This window comes from Arachis hypogaea, chromosome 18, assembly GCF_003086295.3.
Source record: "Arachis hypogaea cultivar Tifrunner chromosome 18, arahy.Tifrunner.gnm2.J5K5, whole genome shotgun sequence".
NCBI classification, from domain to species: domain Eukaryota; kingdom Viridiplantae; phylum Streptophyta; class Magnoliopsida; order Fabales; family Fabaceae; genus Arachis; species Arachis hypogaea.
The window spans coordinates 85,028,650-85,039,131 of NC_092053.1; the positions used below are offsets into that span (position 1 = coordinate 85,028,650).

General features: G+C 37.3%; 1 non-coding gene across 1 annotated transcript; it reads left to right on the forward strand.

Annotated features, from left to right (window-relative positions):
- The first annotated feature begins 871 nt into the window (after positions 1–871).
- Positions 872–979, forward strand: LOC112774888 (small nucleolar RNA R71). The gene has a single exon (XR_003189343.1). It is a non-coding gene; the product is annotated as a small nucleolar RNA R71 (small nucleolar RNA).
- Positions 980–10,482: the final 9,503 nt, after the last annotated feature.

Here is a 10,482-nt window from a genome sequence, read left to right on the forward strand (position 1 = left end):
CAGATTCCTTTGGTTCCTCAAAGGGAAACTCTTTATTGGTCGCTGAGCATCACAGGAGGTCTTCCTCACTAGGATTCACGTCCTCCTCCACCTCTTTGGGTTCGGCCACACCAAATAGGGTAATGACCTTGCACTCTCTTTTTGGATTCTCTTCTGTATTGCCTGGGAGAGTACTAGGTGGAGTTCCAGTGACCCTTTTACTCAGCTGGCCTACTTGTGCCTCTAAATTTCTAATGGAGGACCTTGTTTCATTCATGAAACTTAAAGTGGCCTTAGATAGATCGGAGACTATATTTGCTAAGCTAGATGGATTCTGCTCAGAATTCTCTGTTTGTTGCTGAGTGGATGATGGAAAAGGCTTGCTATTGCTAAACCTATTTCTTCCACCATTATTAAAGCCTTGTTGAGGCTTTTGTTGATCCTTCCATGAGAAATTTGGATGATTTCTCCATGAGGGATTATAGGTTTTTCCATAGGATTCCCCCATGTAATTCACCTCTGCTATTGTAGGGTTCTCAGGATGATAAGCTTCTTCCTCAGAAGATGTCTCTTGAGTACTATTGGATGCAGCTTGAAATCCATTCAGACTTTGAGAAATCATATTGACTTGCTGAGTTAATATTTTATTCTGAGCCAATATGGCATTCAGAGTATCAATTTCAAGAACTCCCTTCCTCTGAGGCATCCCATTACTCACAGGATTCCTTTCAGAAGTGTACATAAACTGGTTATTTGCAACCATGTCAATGAGTTCCTGAGCTTCTGCAAGCGTTTTCTTTAGGTGAATGGATCTACCTGCAGAATGGTCCAATGACATCTTTGATAATTCAGACAGACCATCATAGAATATATCCAGGATGGTCCATTCTAAAAGCATATCAGAAAGACACTTTTTGGTCAGTTGCTTGTATCTCTCCCAAGCTTCATAGAGGGATTCACCTTCTTTCTGTTTGAAGTTTTGAACATCCACTCTAAGCTTGCTAAGCTTTTGAGGAGGAAAGAACTTGGCTAAGAAAGCCGTGACCAGCTTATCCCAAGAGTTCAGGCTATCCTTAGGTTGAGAATCTAACCATATTCTAGCTCTATCTCTTACAGCAAACCAGAAAAGCATGAGCCTGTAGACCTCGGAGTCAACCCCATTGGTCTTAACAGTGTCACAGATCTGTAAGAATTCAGTTAAGAACTGAAAAGGATCTTCTGATGGAAGTCCATGAAACTTGTAATTCTGTTGCATCAGAGAAACTAATTGAGGCTTTAGCTCAAAATTATTTGCTCCAATGGCAGGGATTGAGATGCTTCTTCCATGTAAATTGGAATTTGGTGCAGTAAAGTCACCAAGCATCTTCCTTGCATTGTTATTATTTTCAGCCATGTCTCCTTCTTTTTCGAAAATTTCTGTCAGATTTTCTCCAGAGAATTGTGCTTTAGCTTCCCTTAGTTTCCTCTTCATTGTCCTTTCAGGTTCTGGATCAGCTTCAACAAGAATGTTTTTATCCTTGTTCCTGCTCATATGAAAAAGAAGAGAACAAAAAATAATAGGGATCCTCTTTGCCACAGTAGAGAGGTTCCTTTATGTGAGTAGAAGAGAAGGAAAAGAATTCGAACACAGAAGGAAGGAGAGGGTTCGAATTTTTTTAAGAAGAAGAGAAGTGTTAGTAGATAAATAAATAATTAGGAGGAAGTGAGAGAGAAGAATTTTCGAAAATAATTGAAAAGAAAAGAAAAATATTTTTGTTTTTTATTTAAAATTAAAATTAAAATTCGAAAATTTAAAAAAAAAGGAAAAATGAAATTAAATTAAAGAGGAAGGTGATTTTCGAAAATTAGAGAGAGAATTTGTTAGGTAGTTTTGAAAAAGATATGATTGAAATAGTAAACTTTTTAAAATCAAACAAAAAGTCAAGTAGTTAATTGAAAAAGATTTGAAAGTCAATTTTTGAAAAGATAAGAAGTTAGAAAAGACGTTAGAAAAGATTTTGAAATTGAGTTTGAAAAAGATGTGATTAAAACTTATTTTGAAAAAGATTTGAAAAGAAAATTTAAAAAGATTTTATTTTGAAAGTTAAAGTTGATTACTTGACTAACTAGAAACAAAAAGATATGATTTTAAAATTTAAAGATTGAACCTTTCTTAATAGGCAAGTAACAAACTTTAAAATTTATGAATCAATCACATTAATTGTTAGCATTAATTTCGAAAATATGAAATAGAAATAAGAAAAAGATTTTCGAAAATCATTTTGAAAGTTTCAAAAATCATAAAAGAAAAATGGTTAAGATTTGATTTTTGAAAAAGATTTGATAAAGATAGAATTTTTAAATTGAAAATTTGATTTGACTCATAAGAAACAACTAGATTTTAAAAACTTTTGAAAAAGTCAACTCAAATTTTCGAATTTTATGAGATGAAAAAGGGAAAGATATTTTTTTGATTTTTGAATTTTAATGAAGAAAGAGGAAAACAACCAAAAGACTTAAAACATGAAAATTATGAATCAAAACACACAATGCATGCAAGAACACTTTGAATGTCAAGATGAACACCAAGAACAATTTGAATGTCAAGATGAACATCAAGAACTTATTTTTGAAAATTTTTAAGAAAAGAAAAACATGCAAGACACTAAACTTAGAAATTTTTAATTTTTAGACACTATGAATGCAAGAATGCATATGAAAAACATGATGCAACACACAACAAGAAAATATGAAGATCAAACAAGAGGAGTCATCAAGAACAACTTGAAGATCATGAAGAATGCAATGCATGAATTTTCGAAAAATGGAAGAAAGAGATAAACATGCAATTAACACCAAACTTATAAATTGACAATAGACTCAAACAAGAAACACAAAATTATTTTTGGTTTTATGATTTATTAATTTTTTTTGGATTTTTTGAAAATTAATTGGAAAAAGAAAATTAAGGATTTCAAAATTTCTAATGAGAATTCCAGGAATCATGCAATGTTAGTCTAAAACTCCGGTCCAGGAATTAGACATGGCTTACTAGCCAGCCAAGCTTTCATTGAAAGCTCCGGTCCAAAACACTAGATATGGCCAATGGCCAGCCAAGCTTCAGCAGAACATTACATACAACAGCTAATTTGCTGGAAAAGACAAAGAAGCTCTTCTCTTGAGATAGTTGAAACCTCGGTCCAAAAGATTAGACATGGCTTAACAACCAGCCAGGATTCAACCAATCTCATGAGATTCTAGAATTCTTTCTTAAAAATCCTGAAGAACATAGAATAATTTATTTTTAAATTTTTTTTGTATTATTTTTGAAAATTAAAAATAATAAAAACAAAATGCTTAAAATTAAAATAAAATTACCTAATCTGAGCAACAAGATGAACCGTCAGTTGTCCAAACTCGAACAATCCCCAGCAATGGCGCCAAAAACTTGGTGCGCAGAAATCGTGATCGTTCATTCCTTGGTAACGGTGCTGAAAACTTAATACGCACGTCCATAATCTTAGTTCTTTGTCACAACTTCGCACAACAAACCAACAAGTGCACTGGGTCGTCCAACTAATAAACCTTACGTGAGTAAGGGTCGATCCCACGGAGATTGTCGGCTTGAAGCAAGCTATGGTCACCTTGTAAATCTCAGTCAGGCGGATTCAAATGGTTATGGTGAATTGATAATTAAAATATAATTAAAATATAAAATAGGATAGAGATACTTATGCAATTCATTGGTGAGAATTTCAGATAAGCGTATGGAGATGCTTTTGTTCCTTCTGAATCTCCGCTTTCCTACTGTCTTCATCCAATCCTTCATACTCCTTTCTATGGCAAGCTTTATGTAGGGCATCACCGTTGTCAATGGCTACTTCCCGCCCTCTCAGCGAAAATGGTCCAAAATGCCCTATCACTGCACGGCTAATCATCTGTCGGTTCTCGATCATACTGGAATAGGATTTAGTAATCCTTTTGCGTCTGTCACTAGGCCCAGCACTCGCGAGTTTCAAGTTCATCACAGCCATCCCTTCCCAGATCCTACTCAGAATACCACAGACAAGGTTTAGACTTTCCGGATCTCAAGAATGGCCGCCAATAATTCTAGCCTATACCACGAAGACTCTGATCATAGATCAGAAGGCTAAGAGATACACATTCAAGCTTGTTTGCATGTAAAACGGAAGTGTTTGTTAGGCACGCATTCATAAGTGAGAATGATGATGAGTGTCACATAATCATCACATTCGTCATGTTCTTGTGTGCAAATGAATATCTTAGAGAAGAAATAGGCTTGAATTGAATAGAAAAGCAGTAGTACTTTGCATTAATTCATGAGGAACAGTAGAGCTCCACACCTTAATCTATGGTGTGTAGAAACTCTACCATTGAAAATACATAAGAACAAGGTCCAGGCATGGCCGAATGGCCAGGCTCCATAAAGGTCTAAGATAGCATAAGATTGATCAAAGATAGATGTAAATACAATAGTAAAAAGTCCTCTTTATACTAAACTAGTTACTAGGGTTTACAGAAATGAGTAAATGATGCAAAAATCCACTTCTGGGGCCCACTTGGTGTGTGCTTGGGCTGAGCATTGAAGCTTTCATGTGTAAAGGTCTTCCTTGGAGTTAAACACCAGTTTGTAACATGTTTCTGGCGTTTAACTCTGCTTTGCAACCTGTTTCTGGCGTTTAACTCCAGAATATGGCAGAGAGCTGACGTTGAACGCCGGTTTACGTCATCTAAACTCGGGCAAAGTATGGACTATTATATATTCTTGGAAAGCCCTACATGTCTACTTTCCAACTCAATTGAGAGCGCGCCATTTGGACTTCTGTAGCTCTAGAAAATCCACTTTGAGTGCAGGGAGGTCAGAATCTAACAACATCTGCAGTCCTTCCTCAACCTCTGAATATGATTTTTGCTCAAGTCCCTCAATTTCAGCCAGAAATTACCTGAAATCACAGAAAACACACACAAACTCATAGTAAAGTCCAGAAATGTGATTTTTATTAAAAACTAATAAAAATATATTAAAAACTAACTAAATCATACTAAAAACTATGTAAAAACACTGCCAAAAAGCGTATAAATTATCCGCTCATCATTGTGCGTAAGGCACGCCTCCAGCCATGCTTTCGCATGACTTTCTGTTCAATTTTATTTTCTTCCCAACGCAACTATGACGCGGACGCGTCGCGTGCATGTTTTTTTTTTTTTATGAAAAATGCAGAATGCAATATGCAGATGCTAATGCAAACATTATGAATGACACTAATAAAATTAAAATAAAATAAACTAGGAATAAAAGGAAGGTTTATACCATGGTGGGTTGTCTCCCACCTAGCACTTTTGGTTAAAGTCCTTAAGTTGGACATTTAATGAGCTCCCTGTTATGGCGTCTTGTGCTTGACTTTGTCCAGGAATCTCCACCAATGTTTGTGATTCCATTGGCCTCCGGGATTCGAAACTAGGCGTATAAAGCCTTCAAGAAAGTCAATGCAAGTGACAAGGCCCCAAGAGTGTTAATTGCTAGACTGAATTCTGGGGTCCCAAACCTTGCTTTTGTTCCAGTTGATGAAGGGTTGCATGAAATTGATCTACTGTTTCCTTGAGACGCTCCCGTGATTCTTGGGTCGATGGATATGGACATGGTGCATAGGGGAGTGGTGGTTCTTAGGAGTAATTGGATTGGAATTAGGGTGGATATGGGTTAGGGTCATATGGAGGTGAGTGTTGGTAGGTGGCTTGTGAGTGTGGTGGTTGAGGTGGTTCATAGGTATATGATGGGCTTGTTGGTAACTACAAGGGGGTCCACCATATCTATGATCTTGGTATGCACCTCGGAATGGCTCTTGACCGTAGTAATTTGGTAGGTGATGGTTGTCATGAAGGGGTCTACCATAACTATTGCCTCGACATGCATTATTGAATCGTCCATCTCTGATTGTTTTGACCTTGATGCATGTTCCTGTTATAATTTCCATTCCTTGCAACAACATTGGAACCAAACTCAAAGCGACGGGGGTGAGAACTCATAATAACTAATAAAAATTAAAAACAAAAATAAAAATAAATAAATAAGTAAAATAAAATATTTATAATAACCAATAATAAGGCACACGTTTGCAACTCCCCGGCAACGGTGCCATTTTGAACGAACAAACTTTTGCTAGTTTAGAATTTTTATTAAAAATAGTCGCGTTGTAAGTATAGTTTCTAAACCAACAGAGAATCCTTTCGTACAAAAATTTGGTTGTCACAAGTAACAAAACCCAATAAAATTTATAACCGAAGTATTCAAACCTTGGGTCGTCTTCTCAAGGAATTGCAGGGAGGTATGATTTATTATTGGTTATGTAAAAAGATATGTTTTTGGTTTTTTTAAAATAAGGAACAAGTAATTTAAATGACAAGAAAAATAAATTAATAATTATAAAAATCTCTTGCAAGGTATAAGAACTGGAAATCCTATCCTAGTTATCCTTATCAGGTGTGATGAGAATTGGCTTTTGCTCCCACTTAGTTAACCCTTACTAAATAAAGGAAAGTCAAGTGGACCAATCAATTTGATCCTCAAGTCCTAGTCAACTCATGTGGAAAGACTAGCTTTAGAGCAATCCAAATCAATCAGAAATTCCCAATCTCAATCTACTGCTGAGTTTGATAACTTAAGTGTTACCAATTACTTAACCAAAGCAAAAAGGGAAAATAAATCATAAATAGAATAAAACAATCATAAATCTGAAATAACTCAAAATATATTAAATAGAACATTCAAATCTTAACATGGAAAAGTTCATAAGCCAAATTGGCAATACAAGTAAAAGCATTAGAATAAATAAAAGTAGAAAATAAATTAAAGGAACTTTGAACCTGTGATTGTAGAAGCAATCCTAAAAAAGAGAAATCCTAATCCTAAATCCTAAGAGAGAGTAGAGAACCTCTCTCTCTCTAAAACTACATCTAAAACCTAAAAATTGTGAATATGAATGTTTTATATGTTGTATGATGATTGAATGAATGGATCGATTCCCCCACTTTATAGCCTCTAATCTGTGTTTTCTGGGCCGAAAACTAGGTCAAAAACAGCCCAGAAAGTCACGCGGAAGCGTCGTCTACGCGTTCGCGCGGATTGAGTTTTTGCCAGGTCACGCGTCCACATGATCCACGCGTGCGTGTTGCCTGGCTTATGGCAGCTATGGAAAATTATATATCATTGTGAAGCCCCGAATCTTAGCTTTCCAACACAACTAGAACCGCGTTATTTGGACCTCTGTAGCTCAAGTTATGGTCGATTTAGTACCAAGAGGTCAGGCTGGACAGCTTTAGCAGTTCCTTCAGTTTATTGTATTCCTTCCACTTTTGCATGCTTCCTTTCCATCCTCTAAGCCATTCCTGCCCTATAAACCCTAAAATCCCATAACGCACATATCACGGCATCGAATGGTAATAAGAGAGGATTAAACATAGCAAATTAAGATCAAAGAAATATGTTTTCAATCATAGCACAAAATCAGGAAGGAAAACATAAAACATGCGAATTGTATAAATAAGTGAGTAAAGAATTGATATAAACCACTCAATTGAGCATAAGATAAACCATAAAATATTGGTTTATCAGTGAACTTGTTTGTTGCCCCATTTAGAAGCTTTTCCTGCCCTTTCCTTCTTGGTGGCCAACCTAAAAAGAAAGAAAGAGAAAGAAAATTAAGCCTACAACAAAGATATCAAAGCAATTAGAACATAGGCCGGGGCTAATACCAAATAAGAGTAAGGTTCTCATTACATGGTAGCTACAACATGTGAGTGAGAAAACAATATAAGCTAAGGCATATTAACTAATATTTGATGCAAGAGTAAAGTCAAAGCATGAAGAGCACTCAAAAGCATCAAGTTCAACTAGAAAGAGTGGGTCATGAAAGACATGCAAGTTCATATCAATGCACAAAGAATATAAGAGTCATACAAGATTAAGTATTGATTTAGAAGTTTCATCACCAAACAATATCAAACAAGTCAAGAAGCACCAAAATAACCAAGAAATTCTCAACAATTGAGTAAGAAAATTGAACACCATTATTCAGATAAGAAGCTCAAAAAAAGAAGGTAAAAAAAAGCTATAAAAATAAAATGAAAATGCAAAGAATAAAAGTATGCGAATGCAATGGACAAAAGAAAATGGAAGATGAGAAAAAGACTCTCTTTTTTTTACCGGCGCGGACGCGTCATATACACGCTGATGCGCAGTTTGGCAGAAGGGACAAGCGACGCGGACGCGCACAGTACGCGTATGCGTGCTTGATGAAGTTGGTGACCGACGCGGACGCGTCACGTACGCTTGTGCGTCAGGTCGCGGGCATAGAGTAGGCACAACTTTGGCACAACTCTCTGGTTTTTGTACCAAGAGTGTGAGATGCACCACCGACGGGCGCACGCAGAGCACGCTTGCGCACGGATTTCTCTTTTTTTTTTTAAGCACAACATAGAGGGGGCTATTCTAACACATTCTTGGCAGGTGTTTAAGCTAGTAGTTAAGAGAACACTTCACAAATTCATGCACTATTCAAAATATAGCATTCTCTCTACTTCAACAATTCATCCATACCAAAATGATGAAATCTATCTAAATATCCTAGTTATCCAACAAGAACAATAAAACTAGCATTCATAAGCAATCAACAACATCAAGAAGTCACAAAATTCACAAGAATCTAAAGCTAAAAACAAAACGGTATACACAAGGAAGATCTTACCACAGTGGGATGCCTCCCACCAAGCACTTTTCTTTAACGTCCTTAAGTTGGACACTCAGTCGCTCAATCTTCTCCTCCTCTAGGTGCATCCGTTAGTAGGAACACCTCTAGCTCTTTTGGGAGCTTGTAGCCATGGTATTTCTTCACTCTCTGTCCATTCACCTTGAAAGTTGTTTCACTTTTAGGATCAAACAATTCCACTACTCCATAGGGCTTTATCTCCTTCACCTTGAAGGGTCCTTCCCATCTAGAACGGAGTTTACCAGGCATGAATCTAAGCCTCGAATTGTAGAGGAGAACCTCATCACCTTCTTGAAAATCATTCTTCCAGATGTGATAATCATGAAATGCTTTAGTCTTTTCCTTGTAAATCTGGGCATTCTCATACGCTTCGTTCCTCAAACACTCAAGCTCCTGTAGCTGTAATTTCCTGGCCACTCCCGCCTTGGTTGGATCCATGTTGTACTGCTTTACCGCCAAATAGGCTTTATGCTCGATTTCCACCGGAAGGTGGCATGCCTTACCATAGACGATCCGGAAGGGACTCATCCCTAATAGAGTCTTGTAGGTCGTCCTATACACCCACAGTGCATCTCCTAGCCAGAAGCTCCAATCTTTCCTTTGTGGATTTACCACTTTCTCCATGATTCTCTTAATCTCGCGGTTGGACACTTCCGCTTGCCCGTTGGTCTGTGGGTGATAAGTAGTGGCAACCTTATGAAATACCCCATAGCGCTTGAGCAGTGCCTCTACTTTCTTGTTACAAAAGTGGGATCCTTGGTCGCTCACGATTGCTCGTGGCGACCCATAATGGCATACAATGTGATTTCTAATAAAAGAAATGACGATATTAGCGTCGTCAAGGCAGGTAGGTATTGCTTCTACCCACTTTGACACGTAGTCAACCACTAACAGAATATATAGATACCCACTTGAGCTAGGAAATGGTCCCATAAAGTCAATGCCCCATACATCAAATATCTCACAGAACAACATAGGTTGCTGAGGCATCTCATTACTTTGGGACGTGTTTCCTGACTTCTGACACTGATGGCAAGACAGACAGAACCGATTAGCATCCTTGAATAAAATAAGGTTGGCCACCAGAATCCACAATGCAACACCTTTTTAGCTGTCTTTTGTGGGCCAAAGTGGCCACCACATTCGGACGAATGGCAAGCTTCAAGAATAGGTTGAATTTCAAATTCTGGCACACATCTTCAAATTACTTGGTCCACGCCCCTCTTCAATAAGTGAGGGTCATCCCAAATGTAGTATTTGGAGTCACTCCTCAACTTGTCCCTTTGGTTTTTAGAAAAGTTGGTAGGGAATATTTTTGCAACGAAGTAGTTCGCCATTGGGGCAAACCAAGGAAAGCTATCCGACACAGCATGCAAACTATCCATTGGGAATAAGTCATTAATCAGAAATGGGTCAAATTTTAAATTCTCAAGGCAGCTTAAATGATCCGCAACTAAGTTTTGAGACCCACTCCGGTCCCTAATCTCAATGTCGAATTCTTGCAAAAGCAAGATCCAATGTATGAGTCTAGGTTTTGACTCATTCTTTGTTAATAAGTACTCTAAAGCTGCATGATCCGTGTATACCACTATCTTGGATCCTAGCAAATAAGATCTGAATTTATCTAAAGCATGAATAATAGCTAGGAGTTCCTTTTCTGTAGTGGTATAGTTGGATTGTACTGCATCCAGTGTTTTAGAAGAGTAAGCAATGACATAAGGGAGTTTACCATCGCGTT